Source organism: Triturus cristatus, chromosome 5_1 (assembly GCF_964204655.1).
Source record: "Triturus cristatus chromosome 5_1, aTriCri1.1, whole genome shotgun sequence".
Lineage (NCBI taxonomy): Eukaryota > Metazoa > Chordata > Amphibia > Caudata > Salamandridae > Triturus > Triturus cristatus.
In genome coordinates, this window is record NC_140587.1 from 77,107,268 (window position 1) to 77,126,676 (window position 19,409).

The 19,409-nt window shown below is 44.4% G+C and overlaps 1 protein-coding gene across 2 annotated transcripts in view; it reads left to right on the top strand.

Moving 5' to 3' along the window:
* The first annotated feature begins 9,832 nt into the window (after positions 1-9,832).
* Positions 9,833-19,409, top strand: part of LOC146830228 (uncharacterized) — a 71,882-nt gene continuing 62,305 nt past the window's right edge. For both annotated transcript variants that reach the window (XR_014961391.1, XM_085604434.1), the window contains exon 1: positions 9,833-9,930. The gene's annotated coding sequence lies outside the window, so the exon portion shown is untranslated. The remainder of the gene's footprint in view (positions 9,931-19,409) is intronic.

The following is a 19,409-nucleotide window of genomic DNA, read 5'->3' on the forward strand; positions in this document are numbered from 1 at the left end:
AAATGCTTGGTACACACAATTGTTTTTCATTGGAATTAGTTACTTTTGTAGCAACCCATTTTTTTTAACTTCAATTTATGGATAAAGTGGAAAAGATCAATTCGACTCTGCGCAAAATTAAAGTTCGCACTAGGGCAGAAAGAGAGACCAAGAGAAAGTACATCAATTTCAGCTTCAGTTAATGTCCGACCTGAAAGGTTAACCACTGTTTTCTTGTTATTCATTTTGATTTTTGCTGGCCCCTTGTTTTTTTTCCCCACTGGGCTGTCGATTTCTCTTGTCAGTGATCTTATGTTGTTTCCTTCTCCTCTCACGCCGCGCCCACGTCCTCTGTAGCCGCCGGCACCCTGTTTGGAATCAGTTTTGTTCCTTCCTTGTGCCATTAGCGTAAACTCGTTTAAAATTTTCTTTTTTGCTCCTTGATGTTCAGAAATGGCCGAAGCATCGCTTTCATAATTGTCACTCTCTCCCGTTTTGCTTTGTTCACCAGTTTTATCTAGTTCTTCGGAAGTTGTCGTGACAATACAGACTTTTTTCTTAGATTTAAGAATTGGGGCTGGTGTTTGCACGTGTAGATGATCGTATTTCCTAGCGAATGTCAGTATTTGTCCTTTTTCATAGTCTACTTGGTCTCTGTGATATTTGCGTTGTTTTTTCGCCTTAATGTCTTCTTCGATTCTATCGAGTTTGGTTTGCATTTTAGTCATGTCCGATTGAAACTCATCCGCTGTACAAATCTCTTTTAGTTTAATAACGATATCGTCTATTTCAATTGCCAGTCTCTCACAGTCTCTGCGGGCATATTTGACGAGTAAGCCCAACATTATTGTAGAACAATTATGGCTGTTGCCTGACCACTCCTCCACCAACTCAGGGTCAGGGTTGTTGAATGTCGGTGTTATGAAAATCCTAAGTCCACGTGGGATCCTACCCACATCAAGATATTTTTGCAGGGTGGTTGCCTCCCACCACTTCGTTTGTTCAGATTTTAAGGCTTTCCATAAACAATCCCATAATTGTTTCTTACTCTGGGTTTCAATTCTGTCTGGCACATTCTCAACACTCCCTCCTTCTTCAATGACGGTGTCATCTTCAAACATCAATATTGCAGCCTCACTGCGTTTTGTATTCCTCTGTGTAGCCATGATCTTATTACTATTAAACGCTGTTAGCGTATCTGCCAAAAAAGCGGTCTTCTTTAGAAAGTCAATATGCGACAATCATCAAGACTCCATCTACCCTTAAGCTGTTTCAATAATACTTTAATCCAAACACAATGTAAAAATAGACTTCGCGCTTACCCGGTTCTTCAAGCCGCACTTCAAAGCAATCCTTCTCGGCTTCCCGAGTGCTTCTGTGTCAGCTTCTTCTTTCGGAAAGAAACGGCTGGCAACAGCTTATTACATGCAGAGAGTTGCCACCCTAACAATCTCATACGGAGCATTCCGCTAGGAGAATTACTGCGAGCCAAAAGAAATTGCAGTAATGAATCAGGTTTTGCAATTGAAAAGGAGATCATGACAAAACGCTTCCTTGAAAGGGGCTATAATATGAAAGACATTCTTAAAGCCTGCAAGGAAGTCAGCAATAGAACAAGAAATGCACTTCTCCAAACTAGATCTGCGGAACCTGAGACTGATAATTTTGAGAATAAAATCAGATTCATCACCACATACTCCAACCAGGCACGTGAGGTCAAAGAATGTCTCTTTAAGTTTTGGGATGTACTCAAGACTGACAAAGACATAGAACCAATATTTGAGCATTATCCACAGGTGACATACCGCAAGGCTAGATCCCTGAAAGATACACTGTGTCAAAGTGTGGTAAGGCCGCTAAAAAATAACAATCCCATCCAGGGGTTTTATACTTGCCAAAAATGCAAGGCATGCAAGTACAGTAAAAATTGTAAGGCGGTGACCCTATCCAAGAATACTAAACCATTTCTGATAACTAAGCATGTTTCCTGCAATACTGACCATGCGGTCTATGCATTGAAATGCCCTTGCAACAAATACTATATTGGCAGCACAATCCACCCAGCCAAAAAGAGAGTCCTCGAACATCTAAGGGCCATAACTAAGAACGATAGACAGTATCCAATAGCCAGACACTTTAAAGCTGAACATCACCAAAACACCAGTCTGCTCTCTTTCTGTGTCCTAGATACAGTCCCTCTGAGAGAAAGAGGTGGGAACAGGGTCCTGGAATTGAGACGACTGGAGTCGAGAATGATAATTCAATATCAGACAGTGAAACCACTGGGACATAACATTGACGAAGAACTTGCTGTCCATCTGGGTTAAGATTAATTACATTTAGAGTTTTCTGGATTTCCCCCCCCCCTGTCCTCCTTCTTCTTCTTCTCTTTCTTCTTCTTTTCTATTAGATGTCATTTATGCCTCATCTGTTATGTTTGTATGATTTTAATTAAGAATATTTAACTAGAGTTGTGACACTTTTTTATTATGTGTATTTGTGCTGATTGCCACCATCTTGTGAAACAATTATCAGTTGTCGAGATGAACAATAAGAATAAGGATAAGCGTTGGTGTTCATCTGCATGATGAATAATATGAAGAACACGATCTGAGTACACAATTATGAGGCTAATGAGACCTCTTAAAAATATTTTGCCCACATGGGCTAGAATTTTTGTGGACATTAATCTTTTAGGTTAATAGAATGTCAGGGAGAGTTGCGCACTGGTGCAGTAAGTGTTAAAACAATCTCGACAATTTAAAAGGAACCAGCACAAGATATATATAACGATATCAAAGGGAATTGAAATGAGAACACATTGGGCAGCCCCCGTATGCCTGAAACTTATTGTGTTAAGCGTGGCTGGTTGATAAAGTTTTTTCAATGCAAAAAGTAAAATCGAGAAATCGGACCCGTTTTAACTTAGAGTTAAGATGACTCGAGGGTGCATTAATTTGAAAAAATGTATTTTGTTAATTAAATACAAATTACGGGAGAGGGTCGGCAATGTGTTGTGATAAGAATGTTCTTTTAGAACCCGTTATTATGTGGCGAAGTCTGTTTTCACTTTTCTTTACTTGGAAGTCACAGGTCACGTGACTGGTGCTACTTATCTGTTTGCTGTACTATGCCTTAACACTCGTGAACAAGGGAACAAGTTTCCCGAAACGCGTAGAGTTGTTGTTGCCAAAATAAAAACTCTGCCTTAAAAGCATTTGGTGCCGTGAATCGTTGTCTCTTTTGGAACGGAGTAATGCAATGTAGATTTGGAATATATATATATATATATATATATATATATATATATATATATATATATATATAGATATAGATATATATCCGTGCAGAGGCCGAAACGCGTCATGGTGGTACGTGGTGCACTTATAGATAAATAAATTTACCTTGCACTGAACTGTTCCGGGTCCGTTTTTGTCCTTTCTGTGAATGCGGCAACAGCAGACGAAGTTCTCTCATATATATATATATATATATATATATATATATATATATATATATATATATATGCCTGAAGAATTCCGTTTTCCACGTTAGGACAGGAAATAAAGGACTCGCACTCCAGGGTCAATGTATCAAATAAGTTTACTGGCAACGCGTTTCGATCAAGCGATCTTTTTCACAAAGCCAAAGTTCCACCACTGGTGATCATCATTTTAAAGTGCATTCACTAAACATAAAAGTAGGACCATCATGTTGTGTAGACATGGAAAAAATATACAATCAATGTAGTTCTTGTGCTTGTTGTCTGAAAGACAGACTATGTTTTGTATTTCTGAAACATACATATGTTTACACATTTGTTAATTCAGAATTCTCAAAAGCTGACAATATCCTATACAGCGCCCTATTGGTGTTCGTTCTCTCTCTCTCTCTCTCTCTCTCTCTCTCTCTCTCTCTCTCTCTCTCTCTCTCTCTCTCTCTCTCTCTCTCTCTCTCTCTCTCTCTCTCTCTCTCTCTCTCTCTCTCTCTCTCTCTCTCTCTCTCTCTCTCTCTCTCTCTCTCTCTCTCTCTCTCTCTCTCTCTCTCTCTCTCTCTCTCTCTCTCTCTCTCTCTCTCTCTCTCTCTCTCTCTCTCTCTCTCTCTCTCTTTTTTTTATATATATATATATTCACTGAAAAAACCATAGGTTTCACACATGTTATAGTTAGCTGTACATTTTACTGATAAAAAACCAATGAAATTCCCCCGTTATAGTTACTGTAGGCAACTATAACTCACGCGACCGCAATCCTCTGCTGATGCTAATACTGTATTTAGACACTTATTTGCCCATATCTTCTTCCATTAAATTTTAGCTATACATATATTACAAATATTTTTTTTTCATAAAGACACATATGTCATCAGCAGAGGATTACGGTCGCGTGAGTTATAGTTGCCTACAGTAACTATAACGGGGGAATTTCATTGGTTTTTTTTATCAGTAAAATGTACAGCTAACTATAACATGTGTGAAACCTATGGTTTTTTCAGTGAATTTGCAAGGTTTTTTAAATGCTAATTCCTAACTATAACGTGTGTGAAACCTATGGTTTTTTCAGTGAATTTGTACGGTTTTTTAAATGCTTACTTACTTTACGCCATTCGTGGCGTGCGCGCCCAGTTAACGCAGTTCGTTCCGTGCGCGCGCTGCGCTTCGCGCACCGCGCGCCCACTTTACGCAGTTAGTGCCATGCACGCACAGTGGTCACACGGTGCGCTGCGCGCACCGCGTGCCCACATTATGCGGGATGGGCCATGTACGCACTATGCGCTTCGCGCACCGTGCGCACATGGGGGACATATTATGCGCATCGTTGTGAAATGTTTTGTTTATTATTTTCATTTGTTTGATATGCCATGCACAAATGGTGCCCTACGGGCACCATTTGCACATGGGGTGGGGAGAGTGTCGATAATTTTTTTTTTTTAAACAAATTTTTACCGTACGCGTACGGTAAGCGTAATCGGCTATTTTTCGAAAAAAAATAAAAAAAATATTTTGGGCCTTGGGGGTTGTTTGGGGGCCCGTATATCACTGCAGGGTGATTATTATCTCAATATACTGCCCCTTTACACATTTTTGGGCTTCATTTATGCTGCCCCACTCACAGTGCGAGAGAGAAAATGGCGGCCGCCGCTTCCTGGTTTCGGCCGATTCGAATGTTTACTAAGATCTAAGAGCCAATCAGAATCGCGCTCGCGCACGTCACCGTACGCGTACGGTAAGCGCACCGTAAGCGCACCGTAAGCTGGCTCAGATATATATATTGATTTAAAGGCTATTTTCTCAGAATCTACTGAACAGATTTACACCAAACCTACAAAAGGCACTTCCTTGACCTGAGGACTACCTCTCTGCCAAATTTCAAGTAATTCTGTTCAGCCGTTCGGGCTGTAGCTGTGTCTAAAGGTCCTATGGAAAAATGCATGGGAAAAACGCGTTTTGGGACCCCCCTTTTATCTCAGCCCCCGCTTGACAAATCCCCCCGAGACTTTCAGGGTAGGAGCGGAGCGTAGCGCCCCACCTATTTTGAAAAATTCGTGAGGATTCGTCGACCGGCGCAAAAGTTATTCAAAATAGAATGTTGCGGATTTCCTATGGAAACGTGGTCCTAACTATAACTACCTACTGGCGGCCGCCAGTAGGTAATATATATATATACATATATATAGAGAGTTGATTCTAGGCTCCATTCCGTTTTATAGCATTCTATGATGCAATGGAACGTGGGATCAAGAATTTGTGGTGAGAGGAAGCAGGACGGGTGCAGGAGATAAACAGTTAAGTTGGTTATTCGCAGGTTTGAATAAATAAGAGTCTTTGTTTGTTGTCCTGAATCCCAGGTTCACCTCCTCCAGAAGTCAAGCCTCTGTCATCAACCTCCTTGAGCAACACTGAACACCGTCCTGAGTGCCCCGTGACTCCAGCCTCTCTACATGACTATTTTTCTCATGCTACACAGAATGGTCTTTATCTCTCACCTCACACAATCTTCTTGGCTCCAAGAGTAATGCTCTTCATGCCTAATATCTCTGAGCCTGCTCTTAAGAGCCTTGTGCTATCGTGGCATGTCTCTGTGTAGCATTGCTGTGTTACATTTTTCTCCGTACCTGAGAGGTGTATACACACTTTTGTACCCACTCGCCACACTGACGAGGACCAACCAGGCCAGAGAAAGGTTTTAGGTTATTTGTGTTCCCATTCAGAGGGGTAGTCATGTGTGAGTAAGGGCAGGCCTGCCCAGGTGGGGTTAAAGAAAGACTGACTTGCATATAGAGCACTGCTTCCCAGACTTTTAAGAACCATGATCCACTTTTTAGATAGACAAAAGTTTGCGATCCACCTAGCTTAAATGGACATGAGATGGGTGATTTTATCAATGTAACTAGAGCATCTGGTGGTACGGCACTGTCATTTACAAACAGCACATTTTCTATTGAAATGACCACTAAATTTGCACAGACCTACAATTTGACAGCAAAAATATATTGCACAATGATAATATGTGGACATCGTGTTTCAGTGAATATCAATTGTGCCTCACCATTAAAGTGTCTTGATTTGTATTGACCCTCGTAAAATCTTTGTTTCCCCTCACACTTCAAAATTACCAAACGATATGCTTCATTTTTACTTCCTAACTGCTGAATGTGTACAATTCATTTACAAGGAATTACATTTTGGTGTGTATTACAAAAATAACATCCTGCAGCCTTCCTTTTACAGTGTCTATGCCCCACTAAGATTGCCAATTAATTCACTTTACTTCTCTTTCTCTAACTGCAAAGTGAGAGGAGTTTGTAAACACCAATACCCATGTTAAGAAATTAAGCAGCAATTTGTCAGATGGCATAGACTGACATTTGACCCTCTGATTTTGAAGCGCAATGAATGTGACAAGATAAATACAGAAGGTATCTTTAGTTATTTCTTGGACTTTCACAACCCACCAGCTCATGAGCGACCACAGAGTCGGGACCCACAGTTTGGGAAACACTGATATAAATGATCCCCTTCTCTAATAGAGGAGACAACGTACAATGCAGTGGACTGGTGTGCTGCCAAGAGGAAGGCCTCATTGTTGTTTTGATTTTAATCATCTAAGTCTGTCATATTTTGACTTGTTAAATTTGTGTCTCTGTAACTCCTAGCAGAGAGCCTTGTAAGTAAAACCTCTTACATAAGGATCGTTGCTGTCTTTAGTGGCCTCCCTGAGCCTCCCAACGGAACACTCTGCCTCAGACGCACGCTCTTCAGACTTATCCAAATGAACCACCCGCTTTAGTGGCACAAGCTTGTCAGCCACCATCCACTAAAGCCTATCCTGACCCACACAAACCTTATCACCAGAGTCATCTTCCTGAATGTGCCCAGGCTAATAGATGCAGGAACTCTGTACATCTCAAATCTTCTTTGACCTAAAGAGAAATCACCTATCTGTGTGAACAGCCTTCGCTGTCACTTCTGAGGCCTACTTAGAAGTACTTACTCTCTAAACGTCCACCTCCATCTACCCTTTTTTCTTTGCCCGACGTAAGAATAAGTGCTCTGCTCCAGGAGGTTGTGGCAGGGATGTGCTGAAAGACTTGCAATGTTGAACTTCTGTTACCAAACATCAATAGCAAATTTATTCTGAGACTATTTCAGTGGCCAAGGCTTGCCTATTTTAGGCAACAAGAATATACCAGATTGCATGTGGCCCTTATTGTCTTTGCTTTCGAAAATGAGTGTCTTGAATTGCATCAAAATGACATCATTTATTGGCGTAATGATCAGACTGTTGCCACAAGAAGTATATGTCACTATAAATCATAGGTAAGAGTATTAAAGGAGGCATGAATGCATGGGGGAGTATTACAGAAAAAGGCATGCTTCTTTGGGGGATACATCTGGACTACTAGAGTTAAACAGTCTTGTTTATTATAAATCTGCTTTAAATGTTCATGTAGGCCATAAACAATGTCTTTCTTAAAGAGTATTTCCTACTTCAATCCAATTAAATGTGTGAGTTTTATAAAGCGGGAATGTACCAACAGGCAGTGTACAAGAGCGAGGTTTACAAAGAGGGTGCAAAAGGGGCAATGTCATGGCACACCGGGGATTGGATGTGTAGGAGGGTTAACAGTGGCCAAGGAGAGGCTCGAGAGAATGGGATGCCAGCGAAGTAAGAGTGCTATTTAATGCTGTGGACTGGAATAGGGTTGCAGAACAGGTATAGCAGAACAGGAAATGTGATTAGGAGAGTGAGCAATGACACAGACTGCTGCACTGGAACATTACCACCCAAAGCCAAACACTGCGCAGGCGCCTCAGCCTACAATCGGCACTGCTTGCGGCCCAATGGTCCCCTTGCCTAGCCTGGACTGTAGATGCTCTCTGATTCAGCCTGGCAGTCACTGAGGAGGCACTTCTAATCAGGGCAACTGGAATTATGTGGCAGGAGTGCACCAAATTATGCAGCAGTGTTGACTAAATTATGCGCAAAGAAAAAAGCAAAATGTGCAGCATAATGCAGCAGAGTTTTTTATAATATTACTTCACTATTTTGTGCTTTTTACACATGGTAATACTGTCTGGGAAAATATTTGACTTCATTAGTAACACTTTAACAACCAAATACATACATAGAAACTGAAAGGTGGCCAGTTAACCTTTGAGAATGGTCCTCCAACGTGCTTGAACTCATATCACCACGTATCACAATATGTTTTGTAACTTTTGATTATTTGAGCTAGAAACTATTATTTTTATAAAATCTGCAGATTATGCAGCAGCTGATGGATTATGAGGCAAATCCTTAATTATGCGGAAAAGGCTGTGGCTGCAGAATTTCAAAATTCCAGTGGTCTTGCTTACAGTAACATGGGTGAGTGTAGCAGAGCACAGAACTCATGAGTAGAATTATCGTGGCAGTGTCATTGCTTGCTGTAACTTGTGTGGAAGTGTCACATATTTGGCAGTTGAATGCCACTCATAAGTACACTGAAACAATGGACTTGTCACACATAAGCAACCTGAAAACTTGTCAGGTATGACGTAAACATAGAGGTCATACTGGTATAAACGACCCCGATGGCAACCCTAGCAAAGTCTGCAAATTATAACACTTTTTGTCCTCATTTGGATGACTGATACATACAACTATGTTGTCTCTCTTTGCACTTCATGAACCTATTTCAAAGTCAAAACGTTAATTTAAAAAAGCTCCTAAACAAAATGCCTCTTCTAATTAAACTTCACATTCGTGTGCCCAAACTAAGTTAAAATGCCGCTCCTTAAACTACAGGTTATTCACAGTTATGTCAAAAGGAGTACACTGGAACTATTTATCACTGCCTGCTCAGTCTTCGGAGCTCCCTGGTGCATCTGTTCTTCTTGTCCCGATAAAACTGTCTCTGTCCATTGCCATGTGCAGTGAGGGGTGCAACAAGCACCCCAGCAGCAGTCAGTCCCCGGGGGCAGGGGACCCTGGGGCCCGTGGGAGAACGAGGCAGGGGCCCGAGGGAGGCGGTGAGCACAGAGCAATCATGAAATGATCGCCTATATTAATTTCCATTCTGTGCTTTCCCAAACGTTGCCATGCACGTCCTGGTATCGATTTAAATCATGAATTTCAAACTCAGACCTTAGATTAAGAAGACCCTCTATTGTTACGGTTGCTTTCGTTTCTTTCTTCCCTTGAACTGCATCAAGCCGCTCTTCCAAGCTGAGTGACGTCACTAGCGTGTCATTGGCAGCTGCTCCCTATACTGGAGATGATAGGCCGCTCCCGTGGCCTGCCCCGATGGGTAGCAAGGTAGGGCGACCCGGAAAAGTGACGCGGCTCCGGTTTCCATTTTACTTCCGTCAGTAGTCAGCGCAACAAATGAAAACAAATTAATCAAGGACTGTTGGGGCCCGCTGGGCGGGGCTGGGACCTGAGCTGAAGGTAACGGAGTGTAGGACAGGTGAGGGGTGGAGACCGGTTGAAAAGCATTGGAATGTTGGGGTGTGGCGGGAGTATGTGTTGTATATTGTGCTATCCTGTAACAATATTCATTCATTCTCTTTCGGAGAGTCCAGCGGTCACTGGGCTGTGCGGACACAGCGCCTTTGAGTACACAGAGGCTAGGTTTTTTAAATTTTTTTTATTTATTTAATGCGTTTTTATATAGCGCGGACATTACCCGAAGGTGTCAGAGCGCTTCACAATAGCAGCAGTAATGATACATACGGAGCAAAAATACAAGTGAGCATGTTACAAAATCAAATGGTACGTTACATGAGGCAATAGTGACAATTGTGCAAGTATCAAGAGCAAGCAAAATACAAGAGGTAGCAAACGATATGTTACAAACGGAAAAAGTGCCGTGTTACAAGAGCATACAAAGTACACGTAGAGGTAAAAAGAAAAAAAATTGCAATAAATGGCCAACACTCAGAACACTAAAACAAAAGTTACGTTACATGAGGCAGTGGTGGCCGTAGTGCATGTATCAAAAGCAAACAAAATAAAAGAGGTAGCATACAATACGTTACAAAAGGAGAAAGTGACGTGTGCAAGTTACAAAAGCGATCAAAATACAAGTAAAAGTATAATACTGCAATATATGGCAGACACTCAAAAAGTGTCTTTGAAGGAGGAGAGATTTGAGGTCAGTTTTGAAGGCCTGGGAAGAGGTGGTGGTCCGGAGCTGAGGCGGAAGTGAGTTCCAGATTCTCACCGCGTTGCCTGAAAAGGATTGGGCCATCGATCTTTCCTTCTTGAAAGTGGGAGGTTCAAGCAATACATTTTTTGCATTCCGTGATGGTCTGGAGCCACCAGAGAGTTTCAGTTTATCCGCCAGGTAGCGAGGGGAGGATGAGTGCAAGGCTTTGTGGGTGATACAGGCAGTCTTGTAGATAGCTCTTGCCTCTATGGGAAGCCAACAGAGGGTGGATAAAATGGGTGTGATGTGGTCGCTTCTTTTGTCCCCATATATGAAGCGAGCTGCTGAATGGAGAACAGACTTCAGGGGGGACAGGTGGGATTTGGGGAGGCCAGTAAGAAGAGAATTGCAGTAGTCCAATCTGGAGAGAACCAGCGATTGGACCAGGGTTTTAAGGTCGTGCTCCGGGAAGAAGCGACGAATCCCCCAAAGAAGGCGCAGTTGGTATCGAGCAGACTTTGCAATGGAATCGATGTGGGAGAGTAGATTGAGTTTTTTGTCGAGTATGACGCCAAGGGATTTTGCGCTCTCGACAATGATGGGTTTATTGTTCAGTAGATTAATCTGATCCATCCATGATTGCACTGGGGGAGGAGAGAGTGAGGAGGAGAGGAGGAGGAATTCAGTTTTGGAGGGATTCGGGACCAGTTGATGAGTTAACATCCAGTTTTGAATGGAGTCGAGAGTAGAGCTTAGGAGGGAGAGATCGTGAGTGGAGGCCACCTTGAGGTAGATTTGAGTGTCGTCCGCATATAGATGATAGTGGATCCCGGATTTACTCAGGAGATTTCCCAACGGTTCTAAATAGAGATTGAACAGTGTGGGTGCAAGTATAGAGCCTTGAGGGACACCTTGACCGACCGCTAAAGGAGATGAAAGACTGTTCGCTATTTTGATCATTTGGGATCTATCAGAGAGGAAGGAGGCAAACCATTTGAGCACAGTGCCCTCCATGCCCATTCTCTGTTGCAGAGTGTTAAGGAGAGTATTGTGATTGACAGTGTCAAAGGCTGCAGAAAGGTCAAGAAGAATTAGAAGAAAAGACTCCCCTGAATCGAGTATCCGCAGTGCGTCATCAATCACTAGCAGCAGGGCTGTTTCAGTGCTGCAGTTTTGAATGAAGCCGGACTGGAAGTTGTCCAGAAGATCATTGTCCTTGATCTGGCGAGAGAGTTGTTTCGCTACACATTTTTCTGTGATTTTCGCAAGAAAGGGTAGGTTAGTGATGGGACGGTAGTTGTAAGGGTCGTTCGCATCAGCGGTGGGTTTTTTAAGCAGAGGGGTGACCTGCCCAGTTTTGAAGGAAACAGGAAGGGAGCCTTGACTGAGGGAGAGGTTGACCAGAGTGATCCAATAGGAGAGAGAATGGGTATAGAAGTCCATGGCAATGGCACTAGGGATGGGGTCAAGAGAATGGTTAGAGGGCTTTGTATCGAGGATGCATTTAAGGAGGGCATCATCAGAGATGTGGTCAAAGTTTTGGCAAATGGTTAAGGATTTGCGCTCCTCTGTAGGGGTAGGATGAATGACCTGATCTAAAAGTGATTTCACCTTTTCATCAAAGAATATAGCGGATTCCGCTGCTTTCTTTGTGGAATCCTTCAATTTGGAGGTTGGGGGAGAGCTGTTTGGGTTCTTGATGAGGTCGAATAGTTTTTTGGGTCCATTTTTGGCTGAGTCAAGGAGGGATTTGAAGTGCGACGCTTTTCCAAGGAAGATGTGCTTGTGGTACTTGGATCTTGCTGAACGAAGCGTGGCCAGATTTTCGGTGGAGGGCGCTTGTCTCCATTGTTTCTCAATGACTCTTAGGTACTTCCTTTCTTCATAGAGGGATTTGTTGAACCAAGGTGCTGAGGGAGTGGGCCTTTTCTTTTTGCTTTGGAGAGGAGCGACATTGATTTCGACTGCAAGGACTGTGAGGCATTGGGAGGTGAGTTCGTTAACCTCTAGGTCCAGGTCTAGCCTTGGAAGTGATTGCAAAGCAGAATCACAGAGGGTACTGAGGTCAATGTTTTTAGTGTCACGGAACCAGGAAGTAGCCCTCTTAGGCTGGCTGAGAGTTATAGAGTGTGATAGCTGAAGAGAGAATGGGATGAGGAGGTGGTCAGACCAGTCTACATGAATAGGGGTAGCGATGGTCAGCAAGCCTGCTTTAGAAATGACAAGGTCCAGGGTTGAGCCCTTAGAGTGTGTTGTTTCATTGCAGTGTTGGATAAGATCGTTTGCAGAGAGGAAGGTGGCCAGTAAGCTCGCATAGGTGTCTTGAGGCGAGCCCCAGTGGACATTGAAGTCACCCACGAAGATCTGATTGTCACTTTGCGAGTATTGGTCGCTGATGCAGTCCGTGAGTTCCTCCATAAACGAAGGGCTGCTTCCTGGCGGGTGGTAGATAACATGGAATCTGAGAGGAGAGCGGTGGTGCAATTGAAGCTCAAGAGATAGGCATTCAAAAGTGTGGAAGGAGCTGTTAGGAATAGCCTTAAGTTGAAGGGAGTTTCTAAAGATGACTGCAACACCTCCCCCAACTTTGTCAATTCTGTCATTTCTAAGTATAGAATAGCCTGTGGGTACAAGGAGATCAAACATAGAGTGAGAGGTATCGTTGAACCAGGTCTCTGTGAGGAAGAGCATGTCAATATTGTGCAAGTTGATGGTATCGGATATTTCAAGTCTGTGTTTTATTGACGGGGGCACTTGGGCTATGAGGGGTGATGGGGATATTGTACCTGTATGAGGGTGCTCTGGAGGGTTTAGGTGGACGAGTGGTTCTGACAGAGGAGATGGTCGGAATGGTGTAGATAGCAGGGTTACTGGTAAGTGAAAGTGGAAGAAGGGTGGCATTCGAGTGCTTCTGAGAATTTGCAGATGACAGGCTATGCTTAGCTATTATGGGGTGTGGGGGCGAGGTGCATCTCGTGGGAGGGCGAGTGTTTTCCAAAGGAATTGAGGTGTATGGAAAAGTTGAGATCTTGGAGCTTAAAGCTAAAATGGTAGCTTCAAGTTGGGAGATGGAGGTGATTAGAGAGCCTAGTTTATTTTCCAGTGAGAGTAAGGCAGAGCACGGCATGTTGGGTGATTCGATGGAGACTGGAGGAGGTGCACTTGGCGGTTGAAGGCAGGGAGAGGTGGGGGAGCGGGAGGGGAGTAGGGGTATAGGGTTCAGAGGTGGGGAAGGGTGTTGGATGAGAGCAGGAGTTGGTGCACCAGGGGTGGAAGGGGTGCACCAGCGGTGGAAGGGGAGTTGTCTTTGTTGGCGTTGCGAGACGGATAGGAATTAGGGACAAAATTAGGGGGCGATAGAAGAGGAGCGGTTCGGAGGGAGAGGGGAGGGGTGTGGGGAGTCATAGGGATGAAGGAGGTTTGGGAGGAAGAGAGGGTAGGGGGTTGGAGAGGTCCTGGCAGCTAGGTGAGGTGGTAGCTGTGAGGATGCGGGTATCTGGCAGAGTGGGGAGGGTTGGGAGATAGGGAAGTTGAAGAAAGGAAGTGGATCAGCTCGGCCCGAGAGAGGGAAAGGATTACCAGGGGGGGAAGGGGGGTAGCACAGCGTTGCTGGAGGAGTGCGGGGAAGGGGAGAAAATGAATGTATTTGTGGGGACATTGGGGTACATAGTGAGGGGAGGGGGAGGAAAAGAGAGGAGGAGGGAATAAGGGGAACGTAAGGAAAGTTAACTAGGGGAGAAGGCTGGAGGAGAGGTGGTCTAAGGAAGGGGGTGGCAGAAAGGGATAGGGGGGAGGAGATGAGAATGGAGTGCCGGGATGGTGCAGAATGGACGAGGAGCGTGTTTAGCTAGAGGTAAGGCTGAAGTGAAGGGGGGGGCATACTGTGAGGGGGAAGAGTGGGAGGAGAGGGCAGAGAGGCGACCTGTGTCTCCCAAGGGTGCAGCCTATTAGAGAGTGGGGGAGTCAGGGGAGGAGATAGGGAGTAATTGGTGGAGCTAGATGAAGAGTCAAGGGATAACCCGGTCGCGGGGGGGGGGATAAGGGAAGGGAAGAGGTGGTCAAAGAGAGAGAGACAGGTGTCTTTGCCTTGGATCATGACCGTACCATTGTTATAGAGTTAAATAGTGAGGAAGCCATTGAAACACGCAGAGGGGGAAATTTTTAGCTGTTTCCCATGAGGGATAGAGGAGGAGGATGTGACGTTAAGGGGAATTGTAAAAACTGGTGGACCAAGAGGGGATGTCTTACGTGAAAAAAATGAGGTCGTTTTTGAGCCTCCCATAACGACCATTGTAAAACTGATCAACAAAAAGGGAATCAGGGAAACATTCAATGGTGTTATGCTTAAAACTTTTGCTGCAGCTTTAGTCAGGTTAGAAGGGTAAATGATTTTGTAGCAATTAATTCCAGACTTAATTCGAGTGGTGGACATGTTGGGAAATTGTGGAGGAGGAGGGTGGTGGGGATATGAGAAGGGTGTTAAGGGATCTGAGCTATTGTGGAGTCAGGAAGGTGAGGCGATTAGGAACAGGTTGTTACATCAGAACAGGTCTTTGATGCCTATGCCTTTCCGGTTTCCGAGAGAATACATATATTTGTAAGGACACTGGATTGGGAGGCATGACTCACAAAGGTGTGTAGCCCTAGTCCCCAAGTTATACATTTATCTTTGTACATCGGCCCTGCCTTACACTCAACATGGACCATTCATTCCCCTGACAGCTGAAGCGCTTGTAAGTGCTCGGGTAACTTTACCTGGCCCAGATAGGGTGGCTCGTGTATTTGAATTCAGCAAGTGATGTGTTTGCAGTAAGCCAAACTTTCTCCTATTATAATCTTATTTATCAGGTTAGTCGAGCTCCAAGTTATTTTAAAAAACAGTTGTTTATTTTATTAATTATATTTAGCGAGGACCTCCATTGTCAAGTATGTTTAATCCTTCTTAAAATTAGGTGGTCTTTTTTTTTGTTTTAGCCCTGTGGTAGTCCGCCTTATGAGTTACATCGACACCAGAATACGCGGATCTGTTTTCCCATACAATACCAGAGAGAGTGATGTCTACGTTATTCATCTCACGCTCAGCACAATTCTAGGTTGAACCCTTTGATTCTATTTTACAAACGAAGCCTGGTATCCAAATCTGAAGACGAGGCTGAATTCTGGAGATAAGCCAGTTTATGAAATCACTCGTACATATTTGTGTCTTTATCCAATGACATTCGTTATTTGTGATTCCAATGATAACTTTATTTTTTTTATAGCGCTTCTGCATGTTTGCAATTTAGTAAGCTCTGTAAAATAGCGTGTTATTATTTCACTAGTTATTGGTATTCAGGTTACCGATTTTGGAGTGATTGAAGCCTGAGATACTCTTGCTAGAGTTACACCTGTGATATGCGCAGCAGATCAATTCCGTGGAGTTTTATAACGTATCTACTTGTCAAAGGGAGGTAGTGCTTCAGAAGTCTACTTGTTATATAAAACGATCCATGTATTTGTTTTGGTGACATGCAGTGATATGCCTAGTTATGGCATTATTCTTATTATAGCAGTACTTCGGTGATAGTCTCTCAGATTATGGTATGGTTTATATTATATCTGGTTTTGATTTATAGCACGGTTGTGATTTTGCCACCTTTTCACAAATAAGATACAACCACAGGGGCGGGAAGTGGGCAGAAAGGGGTAGTTCAAGGTTTGACATGCCCTATGAGCCACACACAAACTAACTTGAATTTGTTAGCTCCTCTCCAGTCTCTTTGGAAAATATAGTACATTTACCCCTGCCATGGGCTTGAGTAAAACGTTTTCTAGGGTGGGGAAAAAACGAAAGTGAATTTGCAGTCACTCAGCAGTTTTTCACATGAACAAATATACACTCGCGATCAGCCTTTTCTCAGAGCTCTATGCAGGACCAAATTTAAGGACCCTTAATCCCCCCACTCTTCATCCTAGTTATAGGAGAGGATGTGGTGTCAATACCACAGCTGCTGACTTTGGAACTGGGGAACCAGGTTCAAGTCCTGACATCTGCTCAACATCCTGTGATTCATGTCAAAGCACCTAATCTACCCACTAATTATGTAGTGTGGGGCCACACTTCTTCCTACATGTACACCTAGGAAACAGTCTATGTAGGAGAGTAGGATCTGCACTTATGTTGCCCCCACTTTTTTTCTGATGTTAACACTGGTTTCTGGCTATAGTCTGGCTGGATCCCTGCTAATCAGGGCCCCAGTCTCTCTGTTCTCTCTAAACAACTTGGCGTGCATATTAGATGCACTAGTGATTGGATACTGTGGTACCTTATGAGCCCCTAGTATATGGTACCTTAGGTACCAAGGGCATAGGTACTTCACAGGCCTACCAGGGGCTGAAGCATGTATTATGCCACCCCTGGGAAGCAGACTAAATCTGACACCACAGGCCTGCTACTGCAGCCTGGGTGAGGTAGTGTTAGCACTCCTCACTGAGATATAGGTTCCCTATATCTCACCTTACACGCACATATAAGCCTATCAGTCGCCCCTAAGGCAGGCCCTATCAATTCTGAGGGCAGGGTGCTTGGTTTACATGTGAGGGGGTGCCTCTGCATGAGCAGGGACCCTCTGCAGCTGGCAGAGTCTATTATCTGTGGCTGTTTGTGAATGCGGTTAAACCGTATACTCTTAAGTGCATTATAACCTAGCCGTAAATGCTAACTTTGGGATGGCTGCATCAAAACATGTCGTGTTTGGTGTCAAACGCCTTGGAATCATACCCCCCAGTAACTGGTGTGGGGGTATAATCACACCCTTCTAGAGGGATAGACATGTACCAAAATGGATGCCACCAGCACAGACACTGGGCTGCCCTCCTGCTGCTGACCGAAACTCGCACTGGAGGAGGCCCAACAATAGGCATCCTGTCACAGGGAGGTGTCACCACCTTCCAGACAGGATTTAGTGTATTGGGGCTGAGTGGGTGCACTCCTAGAGTGCTTTGAAGTCCTGCACTGGGGGAGCAGTTGGCTCCTCTGTGCATATGCCAGCTCAAACTGGTTCAGGGGCTACCTGTCCCTGCTCTGGCGCAAAACTGGACAAAGGGAAGTGGGTGTAACCACCCACTCCCCTGACCCTCCCAGAGGAGTGGTCATGGAGCTAGTCCCTCCCTTTCTTTTAGTATAAGATCGGGAACTCTTGCCATTGCAAGTTAGATATCCTTGGACGATCCTCTACAAGAAGAATCCTGGACCTTCGACGTTCCACTACCTTTGGAAGACTGAAGAATCTCCCTTGGAGTCAAGGAGTGACTCCCCTGCTTGGCAGACATCAAAACTTTGAATCAACGGTCTCAAACTTTCCCGCTCCCGGCAGAGTCCGAAGTCCCTGCATCCCCGGAAGTGGATTTCCTGACTTCTCGTCGGCCATTGTGATTCCCCAGCAAAGCTGAGGCGAGTAGACACCACGAGTGACGAGGAACAGCAATACCTGGGTACCGTGCATTATTATCGAGTGCAACCCCTTCACGACGTTCTACGAACGTGTGCATTGGACCACGTGTGGCCCAAGCCTCCAGCAGGATTTCCACTGAAGATCAGTGGCCTACCTCATCCAGAGTGACCGTGGGCTCCTGTAAAGTGAATCCTCACAAGGCGTCTTCGCGATCCCTTGCCCGTTGGTTTGTGGGTCCCCTGGTTGCTCCAGGCCTGCCCTGACTTACCCTCGCTAGGTGAGTCCCTCAGACCTTGTTGGTCTGCACCGCTGACTTTCTTCACGTTCCACGAGACTTGCTGTTGCCAAGGCTTGTTGGCTCCAGTCCGGTTGCCGACACCTCAGTAAGCTGCAGACATCGTGGGACACTCTGAATCCAGCTCCTGGTCATCGTCGATGCCTCCTGGACCTCGTGGCTGAAGTAAAAGAAAACCGTGATCACCTGACTACTGTGGGCATCCATCTTCCTGGGCCCGGGTCACTGGCCAGTGACTTTGAACACTGTCTCCTGCTTTCAGGTCTTCCTTCTTCTGAATCCATCCTTGGATTCCGCCGGACACTTCTCCAGTCTTCACAAGCAGCAAGTCTTCTTCTTTGGCTCCCATTGAAAATGACGCCGCGACCCGACACCAAAAGACACCTATGCACCCGGCTTCCCTGGGTGAAGTAACTCGTGTACTCTGGTGCTCCTGTGTGTGTTGGCCCTCGAACTACTTACCTTGTAAGTGACTTGCTTGTAGACTCTCCCGAAGTACCCTAGAACTTTAAAATTCCAACCACGACTTGCTCCATTGAAATCAATAGGGAACCCGCGGCTGTGTTCTCACACTGCACGCGTCTCCCGTGGGTCCTTTGCTTACCTGCCTTGGGTGGATTAGTGAGGCCCCAGCGATTCTGAAGGCCCTAGGCCTTGTCCCCTTGCAAGTCGATATTCCTAAACCTTCTTTTTTTTTTTTAATATGGTCTGGTACGCCCCTAGGGGCCCCAGCCATATTTGTGCTTAATTTGTTGTGAAACGTTGATGTTTGCATATGTTCCTGACTTCTAATCTCATAAAGAGATTAGTAGAGTGTGTCTAGTAATAAATACATATATATTTTATATATATATATATATATACCTGTGTGGTGTCCTTTCATTTAGTAATTCAAGAGATTATAAGGTAAAACAAGCTGCTTTACATTCCGTAGAAAGAACAAAGATCCGGCTAAACTGATTCAGCTGTACGTACAACTTTGTTCCCTGATCCTCCTAGAGATAACTTACCACCTTACCATGTCTTCCTTTTGTAGGTTGTGTGTGTAAAACGTTTTTGGCAGATTTTCA